The sequence below is a fragment of the Solanum dulcamara genome, chromosome 11 (genome assembly GCF_947179165.1).
Source record: "Solanum dulcamara chromosome 11, daSolDulc1.2, whole genome shotgun sequence".
NCBI classification, from domain to species: Eukaryota; Viridiplantae; Streptophyta; class Magnoliopsida; order Solanales; family Solanaceae; genus Solanum; species Solanum dulcamara.
Window position 1 is genome coordinate 60,592,264 of NC_077247.1, and position 11,399 is coordinate 60,603,662.

Sequence of the window (11,399 nt, forward strand, 5' to 3'; positions counted from 1 at the left end):
TCGAAACTATGTAGTTAATACAAGAGTCTTATTTATTTTTTAATTTAATAAGAGGTTAGAGGAGTCTATTTCATTGATAATACCAAATTTGTTATTAGTTTTATTAATTTGTACAATTTTTATGGGGCAATTCAAAATATAAAATTTATGATTTGAAATCTCAATCCTAAGTTATGAGATTATATCTAATTCAGCCTAAGTCCTAAAATAAATGTATTTCAAATTTATAGTTGAACTGTAAATCTATCTCTAACGATCACAAATTCATTTTAAACTTTTAATATTGCTTTATTTAACTTAAATATTTATAATTTTATCAACTTTTGGAAGACATTTTTTTAACTAACATTCAACTATGAAAAGCCAACACTTCCTAATTGTCGTCTTTCGATCACCTTCTTTTTTATTAAGTGAATTAGAGACTTCTACTCAGAATTTTTCTATTGACTTTTGATCTTAACACCTACAAAAAGACATGTCTAATACAAATGATCTAGACCTCTAGTCAAAGTTTTCCACCCCAACCTATTTAGTGCTTAGGCCATCAACATCATACAATCTCCTAAAATAAATTTCACAAAAGAAATATGTTATATTTAATCTTAGATGGGTCTTTCACCCATGTTAGTTAATTATGAAACCTATCACTATGTGACAATTTTTTATTTCCTTTTTATCTTTATGAATGTTAACTGCTACACTCTCATCTCAATTTATATGACAATCTTTTATTTCTAATCAGTCAAATAAAATAATATTTTTTCATTTCGGGGAAATGTCAAAAATGTTCTTAACTGTACAACAATTGAATAAAAATATCCTCAATCAATAATTTGGTCTAGAAATGTGTCTGCCATCAATAATTTGACTAAAAAATGCCCCTACTATTATTTTTATGGATAAAATGAAGAGAATTAAAAGATGGGACATACAAATTTAATTATATCAACAGTTGAATGATATTACAATCTAGTTACCTATTTCAATATCTACATACAACGAATTACTGAAAACTGTACAATCCACTCCCTATTTCAATTTTTGTGTGTATGCATGTGCATATGTGTATGTTGAGAGATTGAGAGAGCGAGAAGGAGATGATGCCACCAAAAGCTAGTTTAGCACATACACTACATGCACCAATTTTGTGCCTTTCAACGTTCTTTTTCATTTATATCCAACAGATTGAAATATGTAGATGTTACATTTTATTGAGAGATTGATAAATGAAAGACAATACTATTGTATATAACATTAATATCATTAGTCGTGAAGAATTTAGCATTCCTAAATAAAGGACCTGCAGCGGCGGAGACCATTTGAGCTCCGTCAAAGAGTTAGTATGTTCGCACGAATTCAGAAAAAAGAATGAAATTTGTAAAATTTGTACTTAATGCAATTGATCCTAATGAGACAAAATCGGGAAAAAAGAAAGAAGCAACTCTCCCAGGACCGACTTTTTCAGAAAGAGTTTGAAAAAGCTCGTTAATTAGGTATGCCTCCAGATCTGAATGTAACTTTGCTTGACAATTAGGATCTCTTTACAAAGAAAAAATATGAATAGCAATCATAGATATCTTACCAATCCAATTGGGTTTTTTCTAAACGGAGCCTGGGGAATCTTCCTACAAGTGAGCACCAAGTCAAATGTATTCAAAAATGGCAATGTAGTTGGACTCTCATGTCGATCCGAATGAATCATCCTTTCCACGGAGGCAAATCTTTGCCTAGCCAAACTGCGGATTCTGTAATAAGACCCTATTCATGGGCATTCTCCGATTTGTTCTTTCGTCGATGGGGCCTTAAAACAAAATGAAAAATAGGAAAAATGATTCATTCGCCTTTCTAAGAGGAGTAGGATCTTTGGTTGAGAAAATGTGTACGAATGAGAGTTGTTGAAACTAGCATATTGGAATTCTTTTGGGCGGGAAGCAGGCCGGACCCTGCGGACGGGCATCTCCCGCAACGCAAGCACCATTGTTCGACACCACTTTTTCTCTCTCCTTTTGTTTGTGCTTCCACCCGGGCTTTTCATTCTGTTTTATAGAGACCGGATAACTTTCCTGGTGAAGGAAAGAAAGTTTGACAAGCTAAGAAAGTCTCGTTGAAAGCAGGAACTCAGACTGTGACGACTATTTTCACTCAAATTTAGCTATGCTAATGGAAGAGGAAAAGTTTTCAGATGAGATGGACCCCGATCGGTGTAAACATGATATTAATTAGTCTTTGTCCTTTCTTAAGAGACTCCGGACGCTCCTTGCCCTCGAGGAGTCCGTTTATTCTCTCCGTCTGAGCTTTCAAAGATATACCAACCTACGGCATCTGACCATCAGATGCCGCATATAGTGTTTTAGACTCATACTTCATCGCCGCCTGGTCCTTTCGAACCTAGGCGGTTCGACCAAAATGAATTCTTGTTTTGACTAAATAGTTATGGATGACTTGACAATTCCAATTCGAATCGACCAATTGAATCCGGTATATTTTCCACGTTTTTGCAAATATCAAGTTCAAATAATTGCATTGTGCACTTCCTTGACAGAAGATGTAGCTGATGTATGTTACTTGTTAGCATAAGATATGTCCCTTTTGGTATAGTTTCTTCTTTTCTTCCACTCTTGACTATTGTATTTGTTTATACCACTGCAACAATAAAACAAAGAGACAGAAATAATATGTTAATCCAAATGATGCATTCTAACATACTCAAAGAAATACAGAGTAGATAAGATCGTGAGGACATGTACAACAAGAAAATAACGAAACATAAGAGATGTAATGTTCAAGAGAATGTATACATGAAGTTCAAAACTTAACTTTCATTTGCATATTCATACTATGCAAGTGATGCATTTAAACACCATTAGAGAATCAAAATACCTCTTATCATAAAATCTATTTTTTAGCAAAAATAGATGAATGCATGAAGGTTATCCAAGAAAATACATCAAAATAATCTTCAGTTGCAATGACAAATCACATACTTGAAAGTAAACATAGAAATTGTGCAGCTTGATGGCATCACAATCACACACCAGAGGTAAGAAAAACACTGATTCCTCTGATTTTATTGAAGTCGTCAACATTAAACAAAATAAAAATGTCAAAAGCCTAAGATGTTATTTGTGAGTCTCATGTTCACAAATTTCGAGAGGCAGGCAGTCTGGATGAAAGTTTAGGCCTTCAAATTCCTTTCTCAATTTCCATCACCCTCCATTGAAGTCATGTTTTCAAAGAGTTAAAGTCGGAGTGATACTCCGTTGCTCACAATTATAACCATGACCAAAAGAATCATTCAAATACTTTTGAATAAAAATATCTTTCTGACATTTTATCAGGCTTATGAATAGTTTGGGACTAACAAAGGAAATACAAAAGTTCAATTGACAAACAAAATATAGGGCAGCAAATAAAAGATTTAATGGACACTACATTTTTGGATAGCCACCATGCTGATGACTCATAAGTTACTTGGAAGTGGAACTAATTGTATTTCTTAATTACTACTACTAACAATTAGATTGCAAAGAAGATTCCCTTGAACCTAAAACATTATAGTTTTTACTTGAAAAAAATAATGAAGTACACCCAAACTATCTAGTGACGAATAAGAGGAAGCAAAAGACAAATAGTTAGGCAGCTAATATCCTAGAAACCTCGGAATATGTTGCTTCTGTAATAGAAGACACAAGTTTACATGTGCAGTTACATATCCTCTTTTTGAAAATTAACAACCACTGGTCTAAATTAATCCTACAGTAGTGACTCAAAGATATTATTAGCTAATAAACAGAGCCACATCCAAATATAAAAAGGTTTATACTATTTCATGGCATCTAACATCTGTATATAGAGCGATATTTTTTATGTCAAACCACTATTAGCATTATTAAACATTCAAAAAATTATTAAACACTCAAACAATTTACACCGTTATTATCATTATTGACAATAATTTTCTCAACGATGATATTAGAATTCAGTAGCTCTTCACAGTTCAGAGTATCATTCAAAAGTGCTTGTTCTCTGAAATTATAACCACCAAAAAATATATTGTCAACATAGCTTTTTTTCTTTTACAAATTTAAGCATGTAATTTCTTTCGTAAATCACACATACCCAATTTACTTGTTCCTCGCCTATCAATTCACTTTTTACCACTACTCATGATGTAATCGTTAATTGAAAGTCTCCTATTGTTGTACAATGGTGAAATTGGTTGGACAATATATTTGAAAACACATGTGATATTCAAAGTAAAAGTCAATTTGAACAACAAGAGAAGGTCGACAGTAAATATGAGATCACTATCAACATATGAGAATAAAAATGTTTAACAAGAATCGTCAAATATTACCTTGCCTAAAATTGAAACTTCAGCCTAGGATAAGCATTTCTACGCCCGACAAATCGAGCTTCTATAAACATGAGTAATTTGTACCTGCAAATCAACTTAAATGGAAGATAAATCAATTTTTACTTCTTAGCTACGGAGGGAATTGAAAAAACTTACACACATGCAACTATAAGTAAATTGAAAGCAACGACCATCAATATAAAAAATCAGAAATAGTAGAAAAAGAAAACAGAACTAAAACAATACCTAATAAAAATTAACACAAAACACTGGAGAAAGCACTATATCAAACTGATGATTGCGTCTAATATGATAAGACCTGATGAAAATTGATATAGAAGGCTACAGAACATCGATATTTAGAACTCCATCAAGTGAAAAGTTAGTTTAGCAACTACTCTGCAAAGAAAATGAAAAATCTGAAGGAAACTAGAAAAGAAATGAAGAAAACCAAGACGAAAGGAAAAAAGAAACGAAAAATTCAGACAGGAACTTAAAAGAACATACATGAACTTGTAAGAACTTTGTGGAAGTTGGCAGGAAACAGGAAGAGATGGGTTAGGGTTTGTTCAAGTAACAGAGAAAGAGAAGAGTTTCCATAGAAAACTGTTGCGGTGGCAGTCTCCTTTTAGGACTAATAGACACGTTTCATTATTTAATAGAAGACTAAAATATACTTGGAAAATATAAAAAGACACTTAACAGACATGTTGATACCACTCTTTTTAACTCACACTTCTATATAGTAGAATTTATTTGTTGAATCTGTATTAGATGTAACGTGCTCCAGATCCAGATTATCCTTCAATGTGGTGGTCACAGACTGGATATCTTCAGCGCAAAATTACTGCTTGGTAGGTAGCAAGCAGAACAAAATTAGGTATACTCACGAGTCAAGAGAGTTTTTTAACACTAGGATACGACTGATAATTAGGTATACTCACGAGTCAAGAGAGCTTTTTAACACTAGGATACGACTGATCTTAGTCTCTTTGCTGCACAATGAAGTCTGTTTCAACTCCTCAACAATGTTAGAACATTCTGAAGGCAACAATGCATCTCCAAACATAATTGCACCTACGAAACTAAATAAATAGAATAGAACCACCAGGAAACAATCCATCAATTATGTTCACCTCCAAAATTAGTTGGCCTGCTATATTGATCCTCATTCCTCTGTATCTGTTCCACTCTATCCATATCAGAGTTATTGTTCCAACACAAAGGAAACAAGAATAAAGAAAAATATCTTAAATCACTTTTGGTTTTAATTCCCTGTTCTTTCTCTTTTTCCTATGTGTTTTTGTGTGTGTGGATAGGGGGGTGGAGGTGAGAGCATCAAGGTAGCTCCAGCGACCCTTGTTTATTCAAGACCCATGGGTTGCAAATACATTATTCAGAGAACATGTCACGGCATTTAAGCAAGAAGCAAGATTCCATGAGAAAGATTAGAGTTCAATGAAGGAGTAAAATATGAGAGCTAGTTAGAGTTGATGGACAAACCTGTTGAATAAACTCTAACAGATCCACGTCAGTTAGAGTTGATGTATATGCATTGTTGGATCCCGGTGCGAACTTGTCATTTGTTACCCCATTCTTAGCAAATAGGTTTGATGTGTCACCCGAAATGTTATTAGAGCCTTATTTGGTGTCTACCCCCGTGGGTGAATCGTTTATTGCTAGAAAGGTCTATAGGGGTTGTCCCGTGTCTATCTTGCATAAAGTTATTCCTTGTGATCTCATTGAGCTTGACATGGTAGATTTCGATGCCATTCTTGGGATGGATTGATTACATGCATCTTATGCTTCCATAGATTGCAGAACTCATTGAGTCAAGTTTCAATTTCCAAATGAGTCCGTTATTGAATGGGAGGGTCATGATTCGGTGGTGAAGGATAAGTTTATTTCTTATCTTAAGGCCCAAAAATTGATTTCTAAGGGTTGTATTTACCACATTGTGAGGGTTAGGGATGTCGACTCCAAAAGTCCCCCTCTTGAGTTGGTTCCCATAGTCAATGAGTTCCCCGATGACCTTCCCGGTATCCCTCCCGAAAGGGAAATTGATTTTGGTATCAATCTCCTCCTCGATACCCAACCTATCTCTATTCCTTCATATCGGATGGCCCCGGCAGAATTGAAAGAACAATTAGAGGACTTGCTAGAAAAGGGGTTCATAAGACCAAGTAATTCGCCATGGGGTGCCCCCGTATTATTTGTGAGAAAGAAGGATGGGTTGCTTCGTATGTGCATAGACTACGACAATTAAATAAGATGACGATTAAGAAAAAATACCCAATCCCTAGAATATATGACTTGTTTGATCAATTGCAAGGGGCGAGTCACTTCTCCAAGATCGACCTTTGGTCCGGCTATCACCAACTACGGGTGAGGGAGTGTGACATCTCCAAAACGGCTTTCCGAACAAAGTATGGTCACTTCGAGTTTGTGGTGATGAGTTTTGGGTTGACGAATGCGCTGGCGGCGTTGATGGACTTGATGAATAGAGTGTTCAAACCTTACCTTGATAGTTTTGTGGTGGTCTTCATTGATGATATTTTGGTTACAGTCGGGGTGAGGAGGAACATAAAAATCACTTAAGAGTTGTGCTTCAAACGTTGAGGGATAGACAATTATTTGCATATTTTAGTAAGTGTGAATTTTGGTTGAAGGAGGTGGCATTTCTTGGTCACGTAGTGTCCGGTGATGGGATCAAGGTTGTTCCTAAGAAAATGGAGGCAGTCAAGAATTGGCCTAGATCGTTGTCTCTTTCAGACATTAGGAGATTCTTGGGTCTAGCCGGGTACTATAGAAGGTTCGTCGAAGAGTTTTCTTCTATCTCATCTCCTATGACGAAACTGACCCAAAAGAAAGCGAAATTCATATGGACGGATAAGTGTGAAAAGAGTTTTCAAACCTTGAAAGATCGACTTACCTCCGCTCCTATTTTGACTCTACCGAAAGGATTAGGAGGGGTTTGTGGTTTATTGTGATGCTTCAAAAATTGGTTTGGATAGTGTCTTAATGCAAAATGGCAAGGTCATAGCCTATGCTTCTAGGCAATTGAAGGTGCATGAGCGTAACTACCCTACCAATGATCTTGAATTGGCGGCCATTGTTTTTGCTTTGAAGATTTGGCGGCATTACCTCTATGGGGTGCATGTGGATGTGTATACCGATCAAAAAAGTCTTCAATATGTGTTCACCCAAAAGGACCTTAATCTAAGACAAAGGAGGTGGCTAGAACTCCTCAAGGACTATGACATGAGTATGCATTATCATCCGGATAAAGCCAATGTGGTTGACGATGCACTTAATAGAGTGTCTATGGGGAGTGTGGCCCATGTTGATGAAGGAAAGAGGGAGTTGGTGAAAGATGTTCACCGGTTGGATAGATTAGGGGTGAAGTTATGTGGTACCGATAATGGTGGCATGGTTGTTCAAAACGGGTCTGAATCCTCTTTGGTGGTAGATGTTAAGTCAACCCAAGATCTTGACCCGACGTTTGTTGAATTAAAGAAGTTGGTGAAGGAAAAGAAGGTAGGGGTTTTTTCCCAAGGGGGGATGGGGTGCTATACTACCCAGGTTGATTATGTGTTCCGAATGTGGATGACATAAGGAGCTTGATTTTGAAGGAGGCTCACAATTCTTCATACTCCATTCATCCCGGTTCAACGAAAATGTACCGAGACTTAAAGAGTTCTATTGGTGGGGTGGCGCATGAAGAAGGACATAGCGAGGTTCGTGTCCGAATTGCCAACAAGTGAAGGCCGAACATCAAAGGCCGGGTGGCTTAGCCCAAGACATTGAAATCCCTACTTGGAAGTGGGAAAAGGTGAATATGGATTTTGTAGTGGGTTTGCCTCATACCCGGAAGCGTCATGATTCGATTTGGGTGATTGTTGATAGAATGACTAAGTTGGCTCACTTCCTATCGGTTAAGATTTCTTATAGTGCCAAAAACTATGTCAAGTTGTATATTCGGGAGTTGGTGAGGTTGCATGGTGTGCCGTTGTCCATTATTTCGGATCATGGTACCCAATTCACTTCTCACTTTTGGAGATCATTTCAAAAAGGCCTCGGTACTAAGGTAAAGTTGAGCACCATATTCCATCCTCAAACCGATGGACAAGCCAAAAGGACAATTCAAACACTAGAGGATATGTTAAGGGCTTGTGTGTTGGAGTTTAAAGGGAATTGGGATGATCATCTACCTCTCATCGAGTTTTCCTATAATAATAGTTACCACTCAAGTATTGAGATGACGCCATTTGAGGCTTTGTATGGGAGACGATGTAGATCCCCAATTGGTTGGTTCGAAGTAGGTGAGATGAATTTGTTGGGCCCCGATCTGGTACTTGATGCTTTAGAGAAGGTGAAGATCATTAGAGATAGGTTGAAGACGGCTCAAAGTCGTCAAAAGTCATATTCCGACACTAGACGAAGAGATCTTGAGAGGTGGATGATTGGTGTATTTGAAGGTTTCACCCATGAAAGGGGTGGTTCGGTTTGGTAAGAAAGGGAAATTGAGCCCTAGGTATGTAGGGCCTTACAAAGTCTTAAAGCGGGTTGGCAAAGTTGCTTATGAGTTGGAATTACCTTTAGAAATGGCCATGGTTCATCCGGTGTTCCATGTTTCTATGTTGCGGAAATGTGTGGAAGATCCTAGTTCCATAGTGCCTTTGGAGGTAGTGAATGTTGAAGAGAATTTGACCTATGAAGAGATTCTGGTTGAGATTTTGGATCGGCAAGTCAAGAGATTGAGGAACAAAGGAGTTGCCTCCGTTAAAGTCCTTTGGAGGAATCAACAAGTCGAAAGTGCTACATGGGAAGCAGAAGCGGATATGATGAAATGTTATCCTCATCTTTTTCATCCTACTTGAGCCTAAGGTAATAAGTCATTCATGTTCAAATGTTTGATGCTTGTATGTTTCAGTTTTTCTAAGTCCTCATGTGCATGCATATTCATGAAGTTGAATTTTAAAGTTATGATTTATGCTAAAGTATGGAGATTTCATGTTTGATGCATTTTAAGTGTCATTGTATATATGTTGGGTTGCTAGTCCTCATGCCATGTCCTTTTTAAGTTAGTGATTCTCATTCGAGGACGAATGTTTCCAAGGGGGAGATATTGTAACATCTCGAAAATTTCTATGTCAAGACTCGAACCATTCTTTTTAGGCATATAGAATTGAACTCGGTGACTTTTAGTTGTATATATGAGTTAGAATTAATTCCTAAGTATTTTAAGAGTATTAGATGTGTTTTAGGGTCATAAGGGATCTCTAACACCAAGCCAATTCCAAATAATTTTTATCAGCTAAGTTTTCGAATGAGTTTGTATAAGGGTCAACTTCAAACGACCATATCTCCTAGAATATAATGAATTGACTGTCTCATAACCTATCAAATTAAAGGTCTTTAAGTCTTTTTTCCAACGCCACCAAGATTGCATTTTTTCGAGTAAAACATTATGCTCAGTCGACCAGAAGGGTGCGCGACAAGTCCGCATTGCGGACCTGTCGCGGACTTTCCTTGTTTTTTTTCCAGATTTTTGTATTTTGTCGAACAGAAAGGTGCGCGACACGTCCGCATCGTGGACTTGTCCAGTTTTCCAGATTTTGTAGGGACATTTTGGAAAAATTACCTAATACCTATATATACACCTTAGACGCGTTTTGGATCATATTTTTCAGTCTTTTGCCTCTCCAAAGAACCCTAATCTCCATCCTCTTCTTTCTTAAAATCATCCCCTCCAATTTTTCTATCAAATTCAAGGGATTCAAGGCTCCTCATTGAAGACCAAGAATCAAGTTTTCTTAAAGTTTCACTCTAAGGTATGTAGGTTTTCATCCATGGGTCCTTCCACCCATGGAGCCCAAATATTTTTTCAACTTGATGTTTCAAATTCCAAATGGTGAATTCTTATGGGATTTTCCATGATGATTCAAAATGCATATATTATGGTATATTTGAAGCCTTTTGTGTTTAAATTGATATATTGACTCTCATTTATGAAATGAAAATTTTTGTTAGTGATCCTATATGAAGGCTTGAAAGGTAGTTTTAAAGTGTATATGGTGGGTTGTTTTAAGATGTTTGATTCGATGCATTTATATCACTCTCATGTATACAAGTATTCTTTAAATGTATTTGAAGGTCTTTATGAATTGAACCCACCTAGTCTTCCTATGTATTCATGAAGTTGAATTGTCAGTTTATGAGCAAATGTCTATGTTTAAGGGGGGTCTTGTGAAATGATTGAATGATGATGAAAGAGCTTTTAGCCAAAGAAAGGATTCAATGTGAAAGGACAATTCTCACATACTTGCATCAAAATGAAATGTTTTAATGAGCTAAATCCACCGATGATGATTTGATGTTGAAAGTTATACAACGCTTATGTTATTATGATATTTAAATGTTATTCCATGGGATTGACCTAGCACCGAATGTAGCATGTAGATGGGGACTCGACCTAAGGGGTCCTTAAGTAAAGTCTCATGTTGCATTAACTATGCGCCAACATAGGGGCCCTTGTAGGCTATTTAGGCTAGTGGATCCACAATTAGGCAATAAAGTTAAAGTTAAAGAACGTTAAAGTTGACGGAGTCCTACCCGGCAAGTAGACTCCCCGTGCCAACGTAGGGGGTTATGTTGGATTCCATGTAATAGCTCCCATGGTCTTAAATGTCGGTTAAGGTCACTTCCCCACAAAATGAATGTTTTAAGGTTTCTTATGATGATGTTTAATGTATGCACTCATCATGCACACTGCTTGTTCATGTTCCTCTTCCTCTTATGTTCTTCATTTCGTAAGCATACTCACATACTTAGTACATTCAAAGTACTAACGCATACTTTTGCCTACATTATATCACCATGTAGGAATCGACATCGCTCCTCGACCTCCTCCACTTGGCTAGCTCGAATTAGTTTGAAGATTGCTTGTAGTGAGTTCCCATGTTCCGGGAATAACCTCCTTTATATTCCAAGCTCATGTTTTGTAAAACATTAAAACTTTTATGAAGACATTTCTTGACAC

General features: G+C 36.6%; 1 long non-coding RNA gene across 8 annotated transcripts; it reads right to left on the bottom strand.

Annotated features, from left to right (window-relative positions):
- Positions 1-1,126: 1,126 nt before the first annotated feature.
- Positions 1,127-6,604, bottom strand: LOC129872135 (uncharacterized). 8 transcript variants are annotated; one of them, XR_008762453.1, is made up of 4 exons: positions 5,302-5,582; positions 5,092-5,204; positions 4,358-4,441; positions 1,127-2,643 (listed from the first exon to the last, which is right to left on the bottom strand). It is a non-coding gene; the product is annotated as an uncharacterized LOC129872135 (long non-coding RNA). The 8 variants fall into 8 exon arrangements; XR_008762450.1 differs by having other exon boundaries at positions 4,358-4,452; positions 5,302-5,581; XR_008762452.1 differs by lacking the exons at positions 5,092-5,204; positions 5,302-5,582 and adding an exon at positions 5,861-6,604 and having other exon boundaries at positions 4,358-4,452.
- Positions 6,605-11,399: the final 4,795 nt, after the last annotated feature.